The following is a 25,096-nucleotide window of genomic DNA, read 5'->3' on the forward strand; positions in this document are numbered from 1 at the left end:
TCTCCAATGAGGGGAATTATCGTCTCAGCATTTACCATGTCAAATCTGTTAAGAATCCTATATGTTTCAATGAGATCATCTCTCATTCTTATAAATTCTAGCAAGCACAGCCCCAACTTGTTTTGTCTTTGCTGATAAGACAATCCATAAGATATACCGAGACCATCCTCAGAAATCTTCTCAGTTCTGCCGCCATCCAGTGATATATCTTTCCTTAAATAATGGGATGAAAACTGTTCACAGTAGTCCAGATGTGGTCTCCACAGCCCCCTGTACAGTTGCAGTAAGCCTTCCCTGCCCTTATACTCCAACCCCACTGAAATAAGGGCCACCATTTCATTTGCCTTCCTGATCACCTACTGCAACTGTGTGCTAGCCTTCTGTGTTTTGTGCACAAGTTCGCCCACATCTCTTTATGTTACAGTTTTATATAGTTATTCTCTATTTAAATCATAGTTGTTCTCATGTTCTCCATTCACATTTTCCTTTAAACTCTGCATGCCAACTTTTCACCACTTACTTCAACTATCATTATCCCTCTGTAAACTGTTTGTAAGACCTCTCATTGTCTGTCCTTGCCACTATTTTTGTGTCATCTGCAAATTTGGCTACAGTGCATTCACTTCCTTCCTCCAAGTCATTAATATATTGTAAACAGTAGCGGTCTCAGCACTGATCTCTGTGGAATGTCCCACTGGTCACAGGTCACCAACCTGAAAAAGGACTCCTTTCGCCACTCGCTGTTTCCTGCCCGTAAGTCAATTCTCCATGCCAATGCCAATATACATGGAATATTTATATTCCATGCCAATATACTGCCTCCAACACCATGGGCTCTTATGTTATTACTTAATGTTTTGTGAGTTACCTTGTTGAACAAAGCAGCATTGATGAATAATTCCACAGCAAATACAGATATTTGCACTAAGAGAGGACTTGTATAGATGGAGTAATGCTTGGTCACCAAATTGTGAAAATGAGACAGTGGGGGGAAACTGCAGACAGTTCAAAGCTATGACAGTACATCAAAGCATTAACATTGTAATTTTAGCCATGTAAACATATAGTGATGCTTTTTGAAATACAACTAGAACTAATGGCAGGATCAGTATGTTTATGACACAGAGAGAAAGAAAACTGCTGGATTTAATTTTGGGCAATGAAGTGGGGCCGTGACAAAAATCAAAAAAACTAGAAAATAGATTGCTGGTTCCACGAAGACCAGTAAAGGCTAATGAAGGGTCAATAATGAGGGTGCTAGACAGGAAAAAGGCTAAGCTAAAGAGATTACACAACAGCTGACCCAAAATTACTGAGTAGCAAAGTTAGCAAAGGGGTCAAAGGTGAGCAATGAGATATTTTCATAAATTCATTAAATGGAAAACCATGGCAAACATATCCTTATTAAGTTTTTAAAAGTGCATCAAGATAGTATTGCATGATTAAAACGATATTTAAAGTAAACAAACTTAAAATGATTATGATTCAGGTCAGAGCAATTTTACATAAACAGCGATTAAACTTCAAATATAATTCATTGACTACAAAAGCACATCTTGAGAATCTGAACTATACTGACTGTATGTAAATGGGACGACCAATACAGTTAACTGCAGGAAAGAGTTTGGTTCCAAAAATAAAATTGAGCAGGACTCAAAGTGGACAATTCATCAATGTCTGAAGGCTGTTGAAACAAAGAAGACAGAGAGGATAAAACAGAGACTCTGCCATAAATTATCAGTCTTCCTTAAATAAATCACTAATAGCTAACACACAGGTAGAAAAATAAATCCAAAAGCTAATTGAAAAGTTGACCTCTTATGGGGACTGACTTCAAAGATATTTAAATACCTATTCTCAGAATGCAAATTAAGAAATGTAATTTTCTTTTCTACATTTAATGTCTTTCCCCATCATTACCATTCCAGGTGCCCAATGATGTCTTGTTTCAAACAGTTCTGTCCCTTCATTAGTGCCACTGATTCATTCATTCATTCATTCAGTTGAACAACAACTCAAGCTCCCTTTTTTGTTGCGTAGAAGTGATTTGGTTTCCAATATACATTTCTTTCTGACAGTTCAAGGACTGGCTGTGGAGAATCTGGATTCAGGTGCTAGCACATAACTCACCACTCTGGTATACAGCCTCAATCGTAGTCCTTTATTTGAAAAAGGAATCTCAACGCCATTTCACATTCTGCACTCAGCATTAGAATACAGGATTCCCAGGCCAGCTTTGCTGTGTTACAGAGTCAAAGCACTCTTGTGCCTTAAACTGAAACTTAAAAGGAGCTCATTATGCAACATTTGAATCTTGTATTAACCATTCCTGATGACTATCCAATTGAGGCCACTATTCCTCCCAGCTCTACCTCTATTGCTACAAATAAATACAGACATGAATTCCACAGAGAAAATTCTAATGTCATACTCTAGCCCCATCCATGGCTGCATACTGCATCAATGTTTGAAGCTCATTAATCAATTTAAACATGGGGAAGGAACAAATCTTGTGGAAGAATACAGATCATGGAGCACAACTTCAAAATTAGAATTAAGTACCAATTCTGACAGAGTTATAGAGATGTACAGCACGGAAACAGACCCTTCGGTCCAACTCATCCATGCTGACCAGATATCCTAACCTAACATAGTCCTATTTGTCCACACTTGGCCCATATCCCTATAAACCCTACCTATTCATACACCCATCCAGATGTCTTTTAAATGCTGTAATTGTACCAGCCTCTACCATTTCTTCTGGCAGCTCATACCATACACTTACCACCCTCTGTGTGAAAAAGTTGCCCCTTAGGTCCCTTTTACATCTTTCCGCTCTTACCCTAAACCTATGCCCTCTAGTTCTGGACTCCCCAACCCCAGGGAAAAGACCTTGTCTATTTCTCCTACCTATGCTCCTCATGGTTTTGTAAACACCTCAGTCTCTGTGCTCCAGGGAAAACAGCCCCAGTCTATTCAGCCGTTCCCTTTAGCTCAAATCCTCCAACCCTGGCATCATCCTTGTAAATCTTTTCTGGGCCCTTTCAAGTTTCACAAAGTCCTTCCAATAGGAAGGAGACCAGAATGGCATACGATATTCCAAAAGTGGCCTTACGAATGACCTGTACAACTGCAACATGCCCTCCCAACTCCTATACTCAATCCTCTGATTGATAAAGGAAAGCATACCAAACGCCTTCTTCACTATCATATCTGCCTGCAACTCTACTTACAAGGAACTTATTGTCTAGAAACACTCTTCACATAAACGGTAGTGGAAATCAGAAATGCTCTTTATCCAACAAGCTATTGAGTCCATTCAACTAAAAATTTCAAAGGTGTGATTGATAAATTGTCATCAAACAAGCATGAATAGATTTAGTTAAGGTGCAGATTGGCCATAATTTAAATGAGTTGAAACTTTATTGCTGGAACAGCACAGCAGGTCAGGCAGCATCCAGGGAACAGGAGATTCGACGTTTCGGGCACAGGCCCTTCTTCAGGAATGAGCAGAGAGTGTTCAGCAGGAGAAGATAAAAGGTAGGGAGGAGGGACGGAGGAGGGGCGTTGGAAATGTGATAGGTGGAAAGAGGTCAAGGTGAGGGTGATAGGTCGGAGTAGGATGGAGGCGGAGAGGTCAAGAAGAAGACTGCAGGTCAGGAAGGCGGTGCCGGGCTGGAGGGATCCGGCTGAGACAAGGTGGGGGGAGGGGGGATGAAGAAACTGGTGAAGTCCAAGTTCATCCCCTGCGGTTGGAGGGTTCCCAGTCGGAAGATAAGACGCTCCTCCTCCGACCGTCGGGTTGTTGTGGTTTGGCGGTGGATGAGTCCAATGACCTGCATATCCTCGGTGGAGTGGGAGGGGGAGTTGAAATGCTGTGCTACAGGTTGGTTGGGTTGGTTCATCCGGGTTGCCCAGAGGTGCTCTCTGAATCACTCCGAAAGTAGGCGGCCTGTCTCCCCAATATAGAGGAGGCCACACCGGCTGCAGCGGATGCAGTAGATGATGTGGGAGGAGGTGCAGGTGAATCTGTGGTGGATTCCGCAGGGGATGAACTTGGACTTCACCAGTTTCTTCATCCCCCCTCCCCCCACCTTGTCTCAGCCGGATCCCTCCAGCCCGGCACCGCCTTCCTGACCTGCAGTCTTCTTCTTGACCTCTCCGCCTCCATCCTACTCCGACCTATCACCCTCACCTTGACCTCTTTCCACCTATCACATTTCCAACGCCCCTCCTCCAAGTCCCTCCTCCCTACCTTTTATCTTCTCCTGCTGAACACTCTCTGCTCATTCCTGAAGAAGGGCCTGTGCCCGAAACGTCGAATCTCCTGTTCCCTGGATGCTGCCTGACCTGCTGTGCTGTTCCAGCAATAAAGTTTCAACTTTGATCTTCAGCATCTGCAGACCTCACTTTCTCCTCATAATTTAAATGAATAGTGGAATGCAGGCTGAATTATTTAGAAGAATGAGATGTGATCCATGGAAATATATAAAACTGCTAGAGGATCCTGGGAAGCACCAAGGATCAGAGAAACCTTGATGTGCATGTCCTCCAGTCCATTAAAGTAATTACTCAGGCAGATAAAGTGATTAAAAAGGCACATAGGAAACCTAACTGAGGTATAGAGTTTAAGAGCAGGTACGTTATGCTGGAATTGTATAAACAATTGGTTAGGCAACAGTTAGAGTATTGTGTGAAGTTATGGAATCGACAGTATAGGAGGGATGTGATAGCCCTGGAGAGGGTGCAGAGTATGTTTATCAGGGTGTTGTCTGGATTGGAGAGGTTAAGAGGATAGTGTAGACATAAGGGGGAGTGTTGTCTTTGGAGCAGAGGAGGCTGAGGGGGGCATAAGTGAGATGTAGGAACAGATAAGGTAAATTGGAATAAACTTCCCCTTGTTAGAATGGGAGCATAGATTTAAGGTAAGAGGCAGGAGATTTATATGGGACGAGAATTATCTTTCATCCAGAAGGTGGTAGGAATCTGGAAATCAATGCCTGTAAGGGTGGCAGAGGCACATATCCTCATAGTATTTAAGAAACATTTTGATGAGCACATGCAATGCCTTGGCATAGAAGGCTATAGGTCAGGTGCTATAAAATGGGATTAGAATAGTCAAGTGGCTGTTTTTGTGCAGCACAGATCTAATGTGCTTTTTCTGTGCCGTCAACCTATATCTCTATGACCTGCCATCATAATGTTTTCACAGTTGCAAGATTTAGAAATAGAGAGCATTGTCTCAGGATAAGGAGTCAGTCATTTAGGATGGAGCTGAGGGGAAATTTGTACACTCAAAGGGTTGCAAATCTTAGTATATCTTAAACTGTGGCTGATTCATTGTTAATTATATTCAAGACTGAGAAATAGATTCTTGGGCATCGAGAGAATCAAGGGATGTAAGGTTGGGGTTGCCTGGAGTTGACAGCTATGATTGTGCTAAATGTCAAAAATGCATCTTAGAGCCCAATGACCTACTCTTGTACCTATTTCTTACGCTTTAATGAAAAATTAAAGAAAGTTGACATGCTGTTGTCAGTGCAACGTTGAAACTTGCATCTGCTCAGCATTTTCATCCATTAACTTTCCTGTTTGCTAAATGTCTGTAGAAACATGCACAAATACATTGCTTACCACACACATGATGTAGGAGAGGATAGCACCAGAAGACCCAATCAAGGCACCAAAAATAGTTAAGAGGCTGTTGTTCAGCAGAAACCCTTGAGCACACAGGGCCCAGCCGGAGTAACTATTCAGTTCAGTGATTACCACAGACATGTCAGCACCACCAATAGTGGCTGTTAATGTCACACCCTAAAGGACCAATACAAAATGACACAAAAACAGACTGCTGCAAACAACACAAACTTGGAGCATTCAGAATAACTCCAGACAAAGCATAACTTTACAAAAGGAAAACGAAAGCTTCCATGAAATGAGTCTAAAAATGATCTACACAATAAAGATCTACATGATTTTTTATTTTCCGATTGATGCCTCAGGACAATTCATGGGCGGCATGGTGGCTCAGTGGTTAGCACTGCTGCCTCACAGTACCAGGGTCCCAGGTTCAATTCCAGCCTCGGGTCACTGTCTGTGTGGAGTTTGCACATTCTCCCTGTGTCTGCGTGGGTTTCCTCCGGGTGCTCCAGTTTCCTCCCACAGTCCAAAGATGTGCAGGTTAGGTGAATTGGCCATGCTAAATTGCCCATAGTGCTAGGTGCATTAGTCAGAGGGAAATGGGTCTGGGTGGGTCACTCTTCGGAGGGTTGGTGTGGACTGGTTGGGCTGAAGGGCCTGTTTCTACACTGTAGAGAATCGAATCTAATAATAAAACATATTTCATGATCTAATAATACCTGTGTCAGTGGAATTGTATAGTCAGGGTCTAGAAGAACTTGTGTTCCCTATAAGCTAAAAACCAATAGAAATTGCAGGGGCACACAATTTCTGATATATTGATCACTGATTACAATGATCCTGGCGTAAGCAGGAAGGATTTTGCTGCAGATATTTCAACAATATAAAGGAGCCACAGGATTCCAAACATTTTTTTGTAAATACATGTTGTTTTTGGTTTCTTCTACCTGTTCACATTCTGCTTATCCATTACTGATTTCTTGTATGGAGACAAATATAAAAGAACGTTACATTTCACTCCCTCTATGGAATTGCCCCTTACCTGTTTGCATGACCACCTCCATCCCTACAATCCCTCCAGAACTCTCAATCTCTCTGATACAGAAGTTTCTTGAATTACCCTTCTCCCTTTTCTCCACTGAAAAACAAGGCAACAGGGTGAGGGACAGGATAGTACCTAATGGAGCCAATTCAATTTTCCATCTAATCATTGACATGGAGGGGATCTATCCGGAATTTCCACAGGCCTGACTTTCCACTGTGCCTGGAGGATCTAATAACCCCAAGCACAGGAACATTTTCCCACTTTTAATTCTTAAAGAAAGCCACAAATCACAAGAAATCTCATCCTTACTACAAGAAGATTATCACCCCAAACAAGTATGTTTCTATTGCAGGTTGACCAGGGGACATCTATAACTCCCAAAGTTACCGCCACGTCTCTCAGCCATCATTTTTATTTACTTGCAAGTGTTACTTGTTGACTGTTTTCTGTTACATACCATAACCACAGACAGAGCAGGTACAGATCCCAAACAGGCAATACCAGTTGCATAGCTTGGGTCAATCAAATAAGGAACAAATGCTCCAGCGCTGGTTGCTAGCAGACCTGCATTGAAAAAGTGGCGCCCAGGAAGCAGAAGTGGTGCTGAATTCAACACACCTGCAAAAAACAGAAAAATAGCATTGTTTCGTACATATTTATACATTTTGTTGTGCAGCTCATTACCACCTTCTCAAGGGCAATTAGGGATGGGCGGTGAATGTAATACCCACATACCATGAACAAATTATAATAAAAACTCTTGCCAAACAATGTGCGGTTTTTTATCCATTAGGACTTTTCGACTGAGAATGTTTTTAGTTGAGGATAGGAAGGAATCTGGTTGAAAGATGAGCAAATAGAATGGAGAGACAGATCAGCTTCAATTTAACTCAGTGGGAGTTGAGGGGCGGGGAATGCAGTAGTCATAGAGGCTTTGGGGACATTACAACAGACCCACTCCTGCTCCTGTGTAGCCTACCAGTTAGTTTCAGATGCAGATTATCCTGCTGTGTGCTTCCAGTTTTTACTTCTGATTTCAAGCATTCATTTCTTTTTCTTTGCAGTAATATGAAATCAGAGATGACATCTGCAATATACTTGAGCAAATTATAATTGAGAAAGAAGAGGTATTAGTGGTTTCAACAACTGGTTGAGTACCCCGGGCAAAATGATATGAGTCTTAGGCTGCTGTCGGCAAGGGGGTAGACTGCAGGGGCCTGAATTGAATTTTCAAAATCTCTCTCGCCATAGGAAAGGTGCCAGGAGAGTAAGTGACGGTGAATGTGGTATTATTATTATTCAGAAAGGTGATTAGGGAATAATATGCCAGTAAATCTGACATCAGTAGTAGGAAAACAGCTGGACAAATTTAGCTCCAATTGGAGAATCAGGATTAATAAAGGACAGTCAGCATGTCTTTGTTGTGAAAGATCATATCTGACAAGTTTTGAGTTTTTCAAAGAGCTGACCAGATGTGCCATTGAGGGTTGAGCAGTTGATACGGTCTGCATGGACATCACTGAGGCTTTTAAGAAGGTCTTACATGGCAGACAGGTTAAAAAGCCAACAGCCCATGGGATCCAAAGTAATTTGACAAATTGGATCTAAAATTAGCTTAGTGGCAGGAGACAGAGGTGATGTTTGAAGGCTGGTTTTGTGATTGGTTGCCTGAGTCCAGTGTGTAAGACAGGGTTCATTCTTGTGTGCATTAATGATCTAGACATAAATGTGGGAGGTATGATTAGTAAATTCAGAGATGACTTAAAAATTGATGGTGTGGTAAATAATGAGGAGGAAAGCTTCAGACTGCAGGACGATGTAGATGACAGGTCAAACGGGTAGAACAATGATAAAGGCAACATAATCCTGAAAAGTATGAGGTGATGCATTTTGGGAAGGCTAGCAAGACAACGGAGTAGATGTTTAATGGTAGGACCTTATGAAGTACAGAAGATCAGAGGGTCCTTGCTGTGCATGCCCATAGATTCCTGGAGGCAGTAGGACAGGGAAATCAAGTGGTTACAAAGGTAAACAGGATACTTGCATTTATTAGTTGAGGCACTTAATTTCATGCAGGGACAAGGAAATTATGATGCAGCAGTACAAGATGATAGACCATAGCTGGAGCACTCCATGCACTTATGATTGTCACACTGTCACAAGAATATGATTGCACCAGAATTCCGACAGTGTGGAAACAGGCCATATGGCCCACGAGTCCACAATAACCCTCTGAAGAGTAACCCTCCCAGACCTATTCCCCCTACCCTATTACTCTACATTTCCACTGACTACTACACCTAGCCTACATATCTCTGAACACTATGGGCAATTTAGCATTGACCAATTCATTTAACCTGCACATCTTTGGACCGTGGGAGGAAACTGGAGCACCCAGAGGAAAGCCACACAGACACGGGGAGAATATGCAAACTCCACAGTCACCCAAGGCTGGAATTGAATCCAGGTCTCTGGTGCTATAAGGCAACAGTGCTAACCACTGGGCCACCAGGGTACTGAGACAAATTTGATATCACAGAAGACAGCCAAATCACTGAATATGCTCAAGAAAGAGATTTTTATTTTTTAAAATATTTCAAAGGCATCAGGGAAATGGGGGGAAAGTATGAACATGACATAAAGACAGAGGATCAGCCATGATCATACTGAATGATGGAAGAGCTGAATGGCCTACACCTGCTCATGGTTTCTATGTTTGATATTTTCTGTGCTGTTTGACTCTTATGACTCCATACTAAGCAGTGAATGCTTAGGGAGGGAAGGAGTTAAACAAGATAGCTTTTAAAATCCTTTAGAATTGCAATTTATTTCAAAGCAAACATAAAAAGATTTTTACAGACTTTTATTGACAGACAACATGTCCCTATAAACAAGGGTATTGCCATTTTTGTCTTAAGTAGAGAGCTGTTATTTTTACATTCAAGAACTTTCCTTTTATCTCTTTTGCTCAAAGCATTACACAGATCATTCCGTGAAAGTTTCACAAAGCTGCTTTAATAAGTCACTATTCTTTTTGATATGAGAGGAAAATTATCATTTAGCACAAGTACTGTCATTGTTTACAAAATATTAAGTATGTTATTTTAATACACATGCTACTTTAGTACATATCTTTAGTAATTAATAGTCTATGCTAAAGGAAGGTTCTTCCTCAGAAAGAGCTGAGGACCAGATGGGGCAGCTGACCAAAACTAAAACAAAACTCTGCACTTGTGAAAACTCATATCAATATCTCTAAGAAACAAGACAAAGGATGACTTCTAAACTCATTGTCGTCAAAAATCACCAGTTACCTATTTGCTGCTTATGTAAGAGTGCTACAAACATATACAGAATTGAGAACAGATGTACCAGTCTTAGATGTGGCATTTCTAAACCTAGAATCAAAACATTAAGAAAAAATGGATGGATTGAGAGTATAGCAAAAAAAAACCCACCATGACAGATAAACAGGGAGAAAGAAAGCGAGGGAGTATATCAGGGTGGGATTGCAAATTAGAACATAGAACATTACAGTGCAGTACTGGCCCTTCGGCCCTCGATACTGCACCAACCTTTGGAACCAATCTGAAGCCCATCTAACCTACTCATCCTAATGTTTATCCAATGACCATTTAAATGCTCGTAAAGTTGGCGAGTCTACTACTGTTTCAGGCAGGGCATTCCACGCCCCTACTACTCTCTGAGTAAAGAAACTCCCTCTGACATATTTCCTATATCTATCAGCCCTCGATTTAAAGCTATGTCCCCTTGTGCTAGCCATCGCTATCCAAGGAAAAAGGCTCTCACTGTAGTCACTAGCACCAAAGTGCTCACCTACCTCCAAATCTAACACCTGGCTGGGTTCACTACCCAGTACCAAATCTAATGTGGCCTCGCCCCTTATTGGCCTGTGTACATACTGTGTCAGGAAACCCTCCTGCACACACTGTACTTGAACTATAGTAATCCCAGTCGATATTTGGAAAGTTAAAGGCCCCATAACAACTGCCCTACCACTCCTGCTCCTATCGAGGATTATCTTTGCTATCCTATCCTCTACATCTCTGGAACTATTTGGAGGCCTATGGAAAACTCCCAACAGGGTAACATCTTTCCTGTTTCTAATCTCAGCCCATAATACCTCTGTAGATTAGTCCTCAAATGTCCTTTCTGCAACGGTAATACAGACCATGCCTAACAGTGCCACACCTCCCCCTCTTTTATCATTTTCTCTGTTCTTACTGAAATACCTAAATCCCGGAAACTACAATAACCAATCCAGACTCTGCTCTACCCATATCTCTAAAATGGCCACAACATCGAAATCCCAGGTATCAAACCATGTTACAAGTTCACCCACCTTATTCCAGATGCTCCTGGCGTTGAAGCAGACACACTTCAAACCAACTTCTTGAAACCTTAGTTCTGCCTTCACTACTCTCAATCTCCCATATACTCAAACTACAATTTGCATTAGCAAATCTCCCCCCCAGGATATTGGTACCCCTCTGGTTCAGGTGAAGACTATCCTGTTTGTAGAGGTCCCTCCTACCCCAGAATGAGCCCCAATTACCAGGAATACAAAAATCTCTCTCCTGCACCATCCCTGTAGCCACATGTTCAACTCTTCTCTCTCCCTATTCCTCACCTCGCTAGCACATGGCACAGGTAGGACAAGAGATGGGGAGCTTGGGTGGAAGCTTAGAGCTAGAACAAACAGTTGTTATCTCTGGTTTGTTGCCCGTGCTATGTCGTGGATGAACAGAAAAAGATGGCTTCCAAGCCAAACCAGCAATCAGAAGGAGTGACCAAAAGCTTGGCCAAAGAGATGGGAATTTCAAGGAAGAGTTGAAGAGCAGCAAAGAAGGGTTGGGGCAGGGAGCAGGGTGTCATGTAATTCAAAATCTTGGGTGGCTGAGGGCACATCTGGCAATGATGGGACATGAGATGGAATTAACAAAAGACAGAAATCGCAAGAACAACGTACATAAGGTGGGGATATTGTAGGATTGGCAGAGGAGTGAAGTCATGGAAAGAACTAAACACAGTAATGTTAATTTTGAATTTGAGGTATTGAGCAACAGCAGCCAACAGAAGTTTAAGACAAAGATGGGGGGCTAGTGAAATATGTTTTGGGAACGAAACCAGACAACAGCGTTTTGGATAAAATGAAGATTTTCATACGATAAAACAAATATCTGGGATGAGTCGTATGATTTTTGGCTACGTGTGAGTCACCTTGATTTTTGGAAGAGATTTTGCAAGAACCAGCAGGTTTTCCCCTCTGTTCCTTACCAAAAGTACCTCAAAATTATTTACTCTGCCCCTTTAGTATCACTCACTTCTGATTTCAATTCGAACTTACCACGTATGGTTCCTGCAGCAACTCATTGCTCACTGGTTATCCACTGAAGGATTAGCATCCCTTGAACCTGCATCAATAGGCAGCTCTGCACCCAAACAGCAGCAGTCTGGAGTTGCCCTGCAGAGTCCCACATATTTGCCCTGCATATGGGCGGACAGGAGGAAATTGTCTGTGAATGGAAGGACTTTAAGATCTTGCTGGGTCGATTGGTGGAGTTAATTTTTATTTTGTTCATGGGATGTCGGTGTCACTGGCCAGGCCAGCATTTATTGCCCATCTAGAGGACAAATAAGAGTCAACCAGATTGGTGTATGTCTGGAGTCACATGTGGGCCAGACCAGGTAAGGATGAGAGATTTCCTTCCCTAAAGAGCATTAGTGAACCAGATGGGTCTTTTTTTTTTAAACAACATTGTTACATCGTCATTCCAGATTTTTATTGAACTCCGATTTCACCACCTGCCATAGCGGAATTCAAACTCATGTCCACTTGGGGGTCTAGAATACCAGTCCAGTGGAATTACCACTATGCCATCACCTCCCCAAAAATGTATTACTAATTAGCGTCTCCTCCTCTGCTCATGGAAAAGATGTAACTGTCACAGGCCTACTGTGCAAAACAACTAATGTTCTAATGCACAGCAAGGTGGAGAATAGCCAGCACTGTGGACAGATCTAGCAAGAACTTGTATGACAAGATGGTTCTGTTATTAAACATGTGGAGTTTAAGAACACAGAATGCAATTTTAAAACTGAGAAACCTGCTTCATTGTTTAGAAACTCGGACAAGTCAGAAGTGAGTTTGTACAATTAGCATTGTTGAGATATGAGAAGATTTGTAGCTCAGGTTGATGATGAGTATGTAAGTTAGCTCACTGAGCTGGAAGGTTTGTTTTCAGATGTTTCATCACCATGACTAGATAACGTCATCAGTGAGAGTCTCCAGTGAATGCTGGTGGTATATCCCGCCTCTTTATTTATAGGTCTTAGTTTCTTAAGGTGGGTGATGTCATTTCCGGTCGAAGGAAAGGTAGATGGCATCTAAATCGATGTGTTCATTGATGGAGTTAGAATGCTCTGCCTCTAAAAATTCTCATGTGTGTCTTTGTTTCGCCTGTCCTAGGATGTGTGTGTTGTCTTTGGCTGTATGTATGGAAATTAGTGATAGTGGGTCATGTCCTTTGGTGGCTAGTTGGTGTTCATGTATCCTGGTGGCAAGTTTCCTGCTTGTTTGTCTGATGTAGTTTTTTTTTACAGTTCTTGCATTGTATCTTGTAAATGATGTTAGTTTAGCTCTCCATTAACTGTATGTTTAACAGTCACGTCTAGGAATGCGAGTCTTTTGTAGTTCTCTTCCTCTTTTATGAATTTTATGCCTGTCAGGATATTGTTGATGGCGCTGAATGTTTCCTCGGATTTGTTCCATTTTGTGATGACAAAGGTGTCATCCACATAGCAGACCCAAAGTTTGGTTTGCATAGATGGGAGGGCAACTTGTTCAAGTCTCTGTATTACTGCTTCCGATGTGAGCCCTGATATTGGTGATCCCATAGGTGTTCTGTTGACTTGTTTGTAGGTGTTGTTATTGAATGTGAAGTGGGTAGTGAGGCACAGGTCCACTAGCTTGTGGATGTTGTCTTTGCTGATGAAGTTGGTGCTGTCTGGTGTTTGTGGTCCTGGTTTTCCTAGTAGTGATGCCAGTGTTTCTTTGGCCAGGTCGATGTTAATTGATGTGAAAAAGCCTGTAACTGTTGAGATATCTGAACCTAAGCGTGACATTATACAAATTCCAAATATAAAGAATTTTGTGAATCTTAAGATCAGACATGTAGACTGACTTCGAACTAACACCTTCTACTAGGCTACTTCCAACTATTTTATCATTTTAAATGCAGAAATTGTTCAAACCAAAGGAGTCTGATTTGAAAAGTTCTTGTCCTTCTATTTTCACACATGTGTGGGCATCTCAATTTTACTGATAGTACAATCACAGAATCCTAGACGCCCCTTCATCCTAGATGACATGCCATCTTTTAAATTCATGACTAAAAAGTCAGATCCAGAATAGCCAAAAGTCACATTTGCGGTGCCAAACTGAGGAATTAATCCTGTATTATTATTATTATTATTATTATTATTATTATCTTAGATGTCTCTTTCCCTGCTATCTTCCCAATGAGTGCCTTTGTGTTTTCAACTGAACATTGTAGCCACTTTAGAGAGATCCTCGATCCATAAAAAATGATTTCCTGTCCATCCTGCTGTCCAGGATGTCTGTTACAAACAATTATTATCTTCTAATCTTTACTAGCCTTGACCTCAGACATATTAAATTAACAACCCATAACGATCATCTGAAAGGGTGAGGGGAGTGGAACTTGATGTTTCATTCCTTCCATTTAACCTTAAAGCCCAGAGGTGAAAAGATTGCAATTTATTCTGCGGAGTCTCCAGGTCTGGACCTTCTGAAAATCTGACTGCACTAATCAGCTTCTTCCAACAGCAACTGGTTCGATTTTCTTCCAAAAGTACACGTACTTATGGAGAAATTAAGGGGGCAGAGAGCAGAAGGAACATCCTCATATTCCTAGAGGATGGCAACTTTTGGGAACCCTGGATGACAAGATTGAAGGTTTAGTCAAAAAAGAAAAATGAAGCATACCTATGGTTTAGAAAACTAAAATCAAACAAGGTTCTTGAGGAATAGAAAGGATGCAGAAAATAACCTAAACAAAATTAGGAAGGCGAATAGGGGCCACAAAATGTCCTTGGCAAGTCAGATTAAGGAGAATCCCAAGGCATTTTATACTCAGACTAGGAGCAAGAGGAAACTGGGGAAAGAGTAGGTCCACTCAAGGACAAAGGAGGGAATTTATGTATGATGTCAGAGGAAGTGGGTGAGGTTGTTAATGAGTACTCCGCATCGGTATTTGCTAAGGAGAAGGACATGGATGATGGTAAGATTAGGGAGGGGTATGTTGATGTTCTGAGGCATCGATATTAAGAAGAAGGAGGTATTGGGAGTCTTGAAAAAAATTAAGGCAGGTAAGTCTGATTGGATCTATCCCAGGATAACAAGGAAGACAAGGGAGACAAATGCTGGGGCCATGACAGAGACTTTTGTACCCTCTTTAGCCACAAGTCAGGTCCCAGAAGACTCGAGAATACTCAGTGGTGTTCCTTTAAGAGTGTTTAACAAGGATAATTCAGAAAGTATGAGCCAGTGAACCGGACATCAGTGGTAGGGAAATTATTGGAGAAGTTTCAGGATCTTCTTTGAAAAGACTTATTAGGCATAGCCAGCATTTCTTTTCTGGGGAGGTCGTGTCTCACAAACTTGAATGAGTTTTTTGGGAAGTCATGAAGATAATTGATGAGGGTAAGGCAAGGGATGATGTCTACATGGACTTTACATAAGCATTTGATAAGGTCGCTCAAGGCAGGCTAAATCACATGGTAAGATGGCAAATTGAATACAAAATTGGCTTGGTGAGAGGAGACAGAGGATAGTTCATAGATCATAGAATCCCTACAGCATGGAAGCAGGCTATTCAGTCCATCAAGTCCACACCAACCCTCTGAAGATCATCCTACACAGACCCAACCCCCCACCACCCTACCGTTATAAGCACATATTTTTCATGGCTAATCCACCTAGCCTACATATCCCTGGACACATTGGCAATGCTAAATTGCCAAAACCACCTAACCTCACATCTTTGGACTGTGGGAGGAAACTGGAGAACCTGGACGAAAACCATGCAGACACAGGGAGAACGCAAAACTCCACAGAGCCGGCCAAGAATGGATTTGAATCTGGGTCCTGAGTGCTATGAGGCAGCAGAACTAACTAATGAGCCTCTGTACCTCCTTTTGCACTGCGCCACCCCTGGTAGGTGGGGGATGCGGTGGGGGGAGGGGTGGGGTGTTCGGACTGGAAGTCTGTAACCAGTGGTGTTCCACAAGGATCAGTGCTAGGACCTCTGTTGTTTGTAATATATATAAATGAATTAGGTATAAATGTAGGTGGTCTAATTAGTAAATTTGCAGCTGGCTCAAAAATGGGTGGAGTTGTGGATAGTGAGAAAATTATCAAAAGGATACAGCAGGATATATATCAATCACAAAATTGGGTGGAGAAATGGCAGATGGACTTGAATTTGGACAAATGTGAGATGGTGCATTTTGGGAGGTCAAACGCAAGAGGAAACTGTACAGTAAATAGCAGGACCCTTAGGAGCACTGATATACTGAGGGATCTTGGGATTCAAGTCCATAGCTCCCTGAAAGTGGCAACATTAATGGATAAGGTGGTAAAGAAAGCGTACGGCATGCTGGTCTGCCGAGTCAGGGCACTGAGTATAAATGTTGACAAGTCATGTTGCAGCTGTATAAAACTTTAGTTGGGTCACATTTGAAATATGTGCAGTTCGCATCCCCAAATTATAGGAAAGATGTGCAGGCTTTCGAGAGGGTGCAGAAGATTTACTAGGATATTGGCTTGTTTTCGCTAGAGCATTGGAGGCTGAGGGGTGGCCTGATAGAATTATATAAAATAATCAGAAGCATGATAGGGTGGATAGAGGGCTTAGGTTTAAGGTGAGAGGGGAGAAATGTAAAGGCGATTTGCAAACAAAGTTTTTTTTTAACATAGAAGGTGCTTGAAGTGGTAGAAATAGATGTATGGGAAGGTTTAAGAGGCATTTAAACAGACACATGAAGAGGGAAGGGAAGAGAGGGATACAGAACATGTACAGGTAGATGTGATTAGTTTTGAATTGCATCTGGTTGGTGTAGATATGGTGGGCCAAAGGGCCTGTTTCTCTGCTGTACTGTTCTATTTAAAATGCAGATGACTCCAAACTCACCTTGTAATTTGCCATAAACAACACTGAACATCACTCCACCTATGTAGGTGCCAAGGTAGGCTATGAGCTTGGTTAAATTTGCTGCAGAGTTTGTACTGAAATGAGGATATGCCACCATATACTCAGCCACACAGATAAGCATGGCAGCTAAACCAACCAGACTGTGGAAAGCAGCAACCAGCTGGGGAAGGTCAGAGATGTGGATAGGAGAGGCAATTCCAAGTCCTGCAAAAAATTTTTAAAATAAGTTCTATTTACTATGAGAGAAAATCAAAAATGGAACTAGGATAAAAACAACCTCCATTTAAAAATTACATCAAAAATCTTACTGTGCATTCGTGGTGTCTTACACCACTGTGGTAATGATGCGATTTCACTTGAAAATGCAATTTTTTTCCTTAAGCATAAAGGATTCAATGTGAAGCTGCACTTGTCCATTCATGCATCTTAATATCTATAATAAAATCAGTAACTTGTGTACCTACGAAAGGATTTAGGTTGTTTCTAAAGCAACGACCAGCATTAGATATTTCTATATTGCCTTTAACATGATGGGTCCCAAGCAATCTGCAAAGGGGAAGAATGGGTCCAGTGACAAAGGATTTAGAAAATTGGGCTGATGTCTGGATAGCTCCTTAGGTTTTAAGCTTTACCTTTATTATGAAGATCTGGGTGTACTATACCTTTAACGCAGTTAAAAGCTTGCAGAGCTACCTGACAGCACCAAGTGTTCTGAATAAGGTAACAATGTAACACTTGGTCGAAAGCTAGATGAGCTGGGTTGCCTGGAGACAAAAACAGATTTGAATTAGGCCAATCAGTTTAAATTATATCCCGAAAAATACCAAATTCCAATCGAATTTATACTGACAATCTTAAAAGCCAATGACACAATCCGATGCTTTGGGGTATAAGACTGGAGAAAATTGAACAGTTGACAGGAGAACTCCACCTGACCAACAGATGTAGACTGCTAATCAGAACTGTTTGAGAGGTACCTGTCTCGGGAAGGAATTTGTACAAAGAAAGGCATCGATACTGACCTGGAGAGCAAATCTGCAAAGAGAAGATTCGGCAGGGGCTGGTTTTGAAAATTTTAATTTTTTCAGTAAATCGTAATCGGGGGTTTTATCGGACTAGTATTATAGAAGGGAAAGTAAAAGAGAACTTAGAGGAAGGAGTTGTAAATTGTTGTTAGGTAATTATTCTCTGTTATACTTTAAGAAATAAAGATGTTAATTTTTACTTTAAATAGTTCTTGGCCTCTTGAATTTTCATAGATTGCTGCATGGGATAAATCTTTTCTGTGTTGCTGGTTTAAATTAAGCAGGAGAGTTTACCCTGTGATGTAGCACCTTTCATTTCAGTAAATGATGTTACAGTAATAACAACAGGAGCAATGGTCGTGCATCTAACAAGTCAAAAATAGGCATCTACTTTGTGGGTAGGCAGAGTAAACACACTTTTCCCTTTTGTAGACTTTTCCAGTCTACATTGCTTGACTGCAACAAAGTACAGTCATTCTGTGAAATAGTTAAATATGTACATCTCTCTTCCTGAGCTCACAGCCTCTCCATCGGCAAGTACTCAGATGCGACTCGCTATGGTGTCACACAGAAACTGGGTGTCTCGCAGGTTAAAGTTTCAAAGGAACAGGGATATGGTTCAGTCAGCAGTTGTGAAACATCCGAGTAAGCTGAGTGGCCTGTGGAAATTAAACTGCCAGCTGTGGATGAATATTTTCATCGTCTTATAAATGTCTCAGGAAAATTGAAGTCTACAGGAGCAAACCCTGACAAAAATCTTCAGTAGAAATCAAAGGCATACCGATGTTTAAATATCTTTCCGAAAACTCTTGCAACCATGTCAGTGCCAAATATAGTCCTTGCATCCCTTTACACTCACTGACATATTAAGACACCTCTACCTAATCATTAGGTCTTCACCAAGTTTCACATTTCTACTCCTCATTTCATTCTCATTTAATTTCATTTAACATCAGTTTGGCTCACATTCAGGCAGCCCAAACTCTCAAACAGTTTGCTCAGGCTTCCGTCCTGGACAGGTTACTTCAGTTTTGCTGCAGACCATTAGCACAACATGAGAGACCGGAGTTACAAAAGTTAAGCCCAAATCAATTGGCATAAAGATGTATAGGTCTGTTGGCTCTCTCTGATCTATCGGATTTACTCTGGATACCAAAAATTCAAAGCAGTTCTAACAATAGAACATACCCAATGTTTTTATTAAAGCAAAATACAGTATAAAAAACCCACAAAAATTTACCATAAAATGCTTATGATCACAATAGAAGCCCTTTACACCAACTTGTCTGAAGATCAGACCAGAACAGGTCATGAGCTCACTTTGGCTCAATTGTTCATCATTGTTCACTGACTCTCGAGCTAGCTGAATTTTACTATGAGACAAGCTGCTTGAAATGCTTTCCACACAAAGAAGCTTTACATTTCACACTTGACACTATCCAGTCTCCAGAAAATGATCAGTTTGACCACTGGCAAATATCACCAACATGCTACATTTTACAGATCAATTTCATCGATTAACTCATTAAGCCTTGGTTGTGTTGCCTTGGAAAAGTGTTTATCCCTTGTTCTTAGTGAACTTTAACAGAAAACTTTAGCTTCCACTCACTGTTCACTACTTACATGTCATCCAAACAACTGTGTGATAATTACTTAACACAATTCCATGACAATTACAATTCAGCTGATGAATAGTCCACATTATCACATTTGATTCATTGTGTTTGTTTTAAATAAAACTTCAGCTTTTCCAGAGCTACTCTGACAGTTCAGCCTATTACTGTTTGAGTTACAAGACTTGATGTAAAAAACCACACATGTCTTCAGCCTAAACAAACACTTAAAAAAGACTTGTCACCTCTACCTAATCATTAGGTCTTCACCAAGTTTCACATTTCTACTCCTCATTTCATTCCCATTTAATTTCATTTAACTTCAGTTTGGCTAACCCAGCAAATTTTAGGTTCATTTCTACAGGTCCCCTGAGCCGCCTTGAATGGTAAAAGGTATCATCATATCCCACTGCTCAGCCCCCGCCCACCTCAAGTCAAGAAACCCTCGATTCAGAAAGTGCCTATCCACCGTGGTCCATTTACCTCAATGGGTGCTGGAGATTTGAGTCTCTGCTCATCAAGTGAATGGAACTCACTTTCACCTAGTTAAACCAACAAACCAAACAAAATGAAAGAAGATGCAAACTCTTCAAATTTTCGAGGACCATGTACATGGGACTGATAAACAACACGCAGTTGGTCAAAGACATGTGCTGGACAGTCTGATCAATATGGAATTGGATTGATTGAACATTGATATAGCATTTCTGCAGAGACTAGGCTTGTTGAGAGAGAATCACGAAAAGAAAGCCATTACACATTCACCCAGCAGGTGGAGAGTTCGGAGAAAAGCAGGAATAAGACAAAGAATTGGCTTTGCCGTAAAGGATTCCCTGATAGAACTACCCCCCACCCCAAGTCTCCCACCTGTCCACAAATGGTTCAGAATGTGTTCTTTCCTCCCACTTAATTCAAACAAGACTAGTTGACCTCAGGAGAATTAACATTCCAACACTACACTCCCCTACAAAGGAGAAAGACAAGTTTTGTAAGAAGCTCTCAACAAAATCCCTAAGTTAATATATATTGAATATGTGAGGTTTTGAACATTAAAGGGGCATGGCACAGCTGATCTGATGTTGAATCTCTGACAGCTTTTGAAAGGTGTTGCAGTCAAGTTCTGGGATGTGCTCAATATATTCCAGATTTCTCCTTCATAACATATATGGAATATATTTGAATGACCAGTTTTGGACTGGGGATATATGAGGTTATTGAGACAACATTCGAGAACAGAGCAGGTCCGTGGGGCAGGTACACATAAAAGAGCTCCAGAGTTTTGACCTAGCAACAATGAAGGGACAGTATTATTGTTCCAAGTCAGGGTAGTCTTTGGCTTGGAGGGCAACGTGCATGTGGTGATGTTGCATGTTGTTGACATCTTTGCTGGGTCATGAGGCTACAAATTGTGGTTAAATACAATTCTGCTTTCAGCACACAACACCTCATGGTTGTCTAGTTTTGAATTGCTGGATCTGTGCAAACTTAATCCCATTTAGCACAGTGATAGTGCCACACAACATAACGGAAAGTATTATTAATGCAAAGACACACCTTGTCTCCATAAAGACTGTGTGGTTATCATTCATACTAATACTGTCATGAACAAATGTATCTGCAGCAAGTAGGTTGTTAGGATGAGATCAAGTACACTTTTCTTTCTTGTTGCTTGTCTCATAACCTGCCACAAACCCAGTCCAGCAGCAGCAACATCCTTGCATTGGACTGGAATAAGCCTCTGGGCATCCATACCTCTGCTCCAAGGACACCTGCAAGTGTGATGTGAGGATGGTGAGTAATGCCAGGAATATAAAAAAACCCTGATACAGCCAAGTAAATGCTCACAAAGAGTGCCACCAGTGGCCACCGCACCTGACATCTGAGCCAATAGTTCAGGAGAAGGTCTAAGGTCTCCGGGGATAGATAGCAGCAATTTCTCCAGCGACACCAATCATTCCCAAAGCATTGCCAAGATGAGCAGGATTTTGAGTGGACAGTCCAGCTAAAGCTCCAACACAGCACAACCTGATCCAAGATACATCATCTGATGAATAATAAATATATGCATTATCAGTCTAATTTGTACAGGATGTGGAGAAACATACGCAATTATCTAATTCCTTGCACATCCTCAGAATGGCCCAGAGCATTTCGCTGCTAAAAAGATATAGTGAAGTGCCTTTTGTTTGCCACACTGAGCCAATATATACATGCAGGGTCTCAAAAATAAAAAGGACACCAAATACTTGTGAATTATAAAATAGGATCAGGTTGTTATCATGTGAGTAATTCATAAAATATTTTAGTTCAGGACTTTTCAACTAAATCTATTAAAGAAACACTTGTAAGTCATAAAATAATTTATCTGAATGTCAATGCATTTAACTAAATTCACGATATTAACACAAAAAGACAGGGTGGATATGGTAAACTATTTCCACTGGTTGGGGATTCTGGAACGAGGGGGCATAGTCTGAGAATTAGGGCCAGATTGTTCCAAAGAAATGTTAGGAAGCAGCTCTACATACAAAGGGTGGTAGATGTTTGGAGCTGTCTTCCACAAAAGGCAATGGTTACTGTATCGGTTGTTAATTTTAAATCTGACATAAGATATATTTTGTCAAGTAAAGGTATTAAGGGAAAAGGGCCAAAGGCAAGTATATGAAGTTAGGCTACAGGTCAGCCATGATGTCACTGAGTGGTGGAACACGTTCGAGGGACTGAATGGCAGACTTCTGTTCCTATGTTTCTATCTATTAACGTACCTGGAATGAAACACATTCTCATTCTCCCATTCATATGTTGGAGCAAGTTAGGAATGAAAAATCTCAAGCAGTTTTTCACACTCTTGTGTCATTTTCTGTACTTTTTAGTGCTACATCATTATCCTGTAGTCAACAATTTACTGCACAGACAATATAAATACAAGATCAAGTGCAAATTCAACCCATGGCTCCAAGAGCAATCAGGAATGAGCCAATAATAGAACCATCAGTATAGGAACATAATAATTTGATTTAATATTTTGTTTTCTTAGATAACAGCCCCAAGGCTACTGTTGAATTGTGGTGAGTCCATTTACTCTTTGTCATATTAACAAAATATGCTATAACTGTATATTCTCTTTCCTTTGCTTCCTCCAATATAAAGGACTATGATTTCAGTCTATTCTGAGTTTTAGGTGCATTTTCTTATCTTTGCATGGGAGGTAGGGCTCACTGGCAAAATCAGCTTTTGTTGCCCATCCCCCTCACTGTCCTTGAACTGAAGGCTTTGTTGTAGGTCAAGAGTCATGGGTCAACCAGACCAAGTAAGGAGAACAGATTTTGTTCAGAACACTAGTGAGCCAGATGGTGTTCCAAATTTTACTGAACTCGAATTTTCACCACCCACCTTGGTGGGATTTAAACTGGTGATCCCAGAACATGGGTCTCTGAATTTATAGTCTACTGATAGTACCACTGCACCACTGAATTTATAGTCTACTGATAGTACCACTGCATGTTTCTTTGTAGGTAACTTCACATTTCCTTTACTGTATCCCTGAGCACATGTAACAGAGGACAGAGCTGAATGTTGCCGTGATTTTTCAGCTGAGGTCTGGATGCACATGATGAGTGACGAAATGAAAGTGCCTTCTGTCTGCTGGCCTACTGCTTCACTGCTAGAAAACCCTCATTTAGAAAAACCCAGCTCGATATCAGGATTTAAGACAAATGTAAATTCAAGGACTCAAATTTTATAAGTAGTTCATGTTTCTATGAGGTGCAACTAAATGACCTAGGAAGTGGAAATGGTTGAACGCTGCAGCTCCACAATATCAATCCTCATTCCCAAAGATGTTCCCCCACCACATGGAATCTCCCCTCCACCATTCTTGCCATTTTGTATGGGTTACGTCCCCTTCTTCTCAAATGCTGTCATTTTTGAAAATATCCAATCTTCCATTGCTTTCTTTAAACTGCATCACAGGCTCAGACTGCAAGCAAGTGTTCTAGCCTCTTAAATATCTGAGCTGGGTCAGGTATAATGGATTAAGGCACCTGTTCTGCATGCAGCATGCATGGGTGGGTTGACCATTAATGTTAAAGTTGAGATTGATAGATTTCTGTTGACTAAATGGCATTAAGGGGTGTGAGGAAAAGTTGAATCCGATTAGCCATTTTCGTGGAACAGGCTAACTGGCCTACTTCTGTTAGTGTACTTGCAAGTATTGTTGCTGATTTTAAGTATTATGTGGTACTATCATTACTCACCCTCAACATTACAAAATATAGTTGACAAATCTTTGCAAACAATGGCATGCAAACAAAAAGAGAAGTAAACCTGGTGGTGAGGAGCAGATTTACATATTCAGTTCGCAGAGGTCTCACCTGTTCAATAGGATAATTATTGATCAGAGCAACTGTGTAACCTCCAACAAAAACCATACCAGGGAACAGAAACGGGTAATTATATTCAGGGGGATCAGTGGGTCGTTTAAACATGTCCAGCATCTTCTCAGGAACTAAGAAACCACCTAAAGTGAACAGCAGCAGAAAAATATCAAAGAACACAAATTAAATTATGTCTATTGTAACAAACACCTTTAAAATTGCAAAGGTTTATTATGAAACAACCAACTAAACTAGCAGGCATGGGTTTTAGTGAAATATGTTGCCCCAGACCCCAAGTTTAAAACATTGGTTAAACTAATGTCGCACATTTCGCACATTCTTCTCATTTTCACCACTTGATCTACCATTATCACAGTCTTTGTGTCAAATCTTTTCATTATTATTTGCTCTGTTCACTTTCATAAATGACAGGCAGGTATAGTGATTAGACACATGACAGATGTAATTTCATGCAGAGAAGAATGAGCCAAGGCAACACAAACTGAATGATATAATTTCAAGAGGCTACAAAAAAGTAGAGGCCAGGCCACATATGTGTATAAGTCTTTGAAGTTAGCAAAATGAGGAGTCTGTTAGAAAGAGCAGATAGGAACTTTTGTTTTATTAATTAATAATAATATTATTAATAACAAAATAATAAAGTTATGCTTTCTATACACTTCTTACAATAATGTTCAAAAGCAGGAAACTATATGACCAATTAGCTTAAAACCTGTCATAGGGAAAATAGTAGAAGCTATTATGTAAAAAGTTATAACAGGGCACTTGGATAAATTCAAGGTAATCAGGTAGAGTCAACATGGTTTTGTGAAAGGAAAACCTTGTTTGAACAATCTATTAGAGTTCCTTGAAGTGGTACCATATGCTTTAAGTAAAGAACTGGTGGATATACCATACTTAATGCCTCCGGAAGGCATTTGCTAATTTGCCACATTAAAGGTTATTACGGAAAATAAAAACCCATGATGTACAAGGTAGCATTTTGGTATAGATAGATGATTGGTTATCTAACCCGAAGCATAAATGGGTCTTCTCACACTGGCAAGTAGGAATGAGTGGTGTTCCAAAGAGCTTGTGTTGGGACCTCAACTGTTTACCATTTATATAAATGATTTAAATG

The 25,096-nt window shown here is 40.8% G+C and overlaps 1 pseudogene; it reads right to left on the minus strand.

Annotated features, from left to right (window-relative positions):
- LOC122554919 (NAD(P) transhydrogenase, mitochondrial-like) overlaps positions 1-25,096 on the minus strand; it is a 242,989-nt pseudogene that overhangs the window by 119,362 nt on the left and 98,531 nt on the right.

The sequence above is a fragment of the Chiloscyllium plagiosum genome, unplaced genomic scaffold (genome assembly GCF_037043375.1).
Source record: "Chiloscyllium plagiosum isolate Xiang-an unplaced genomic scaffold, Cpla_swu_hap1 HiC_scaffold_1, whole genome shotgun sequence".
In the NCBI taxonomy this organism is placed as follows: Eukaryota; Metazoa; Chordata; class Chondrichthyes; order Orectolobiformes; family Hemiscylliidae; genus Chiloscyllium; species Chiloscyllium plagiosum.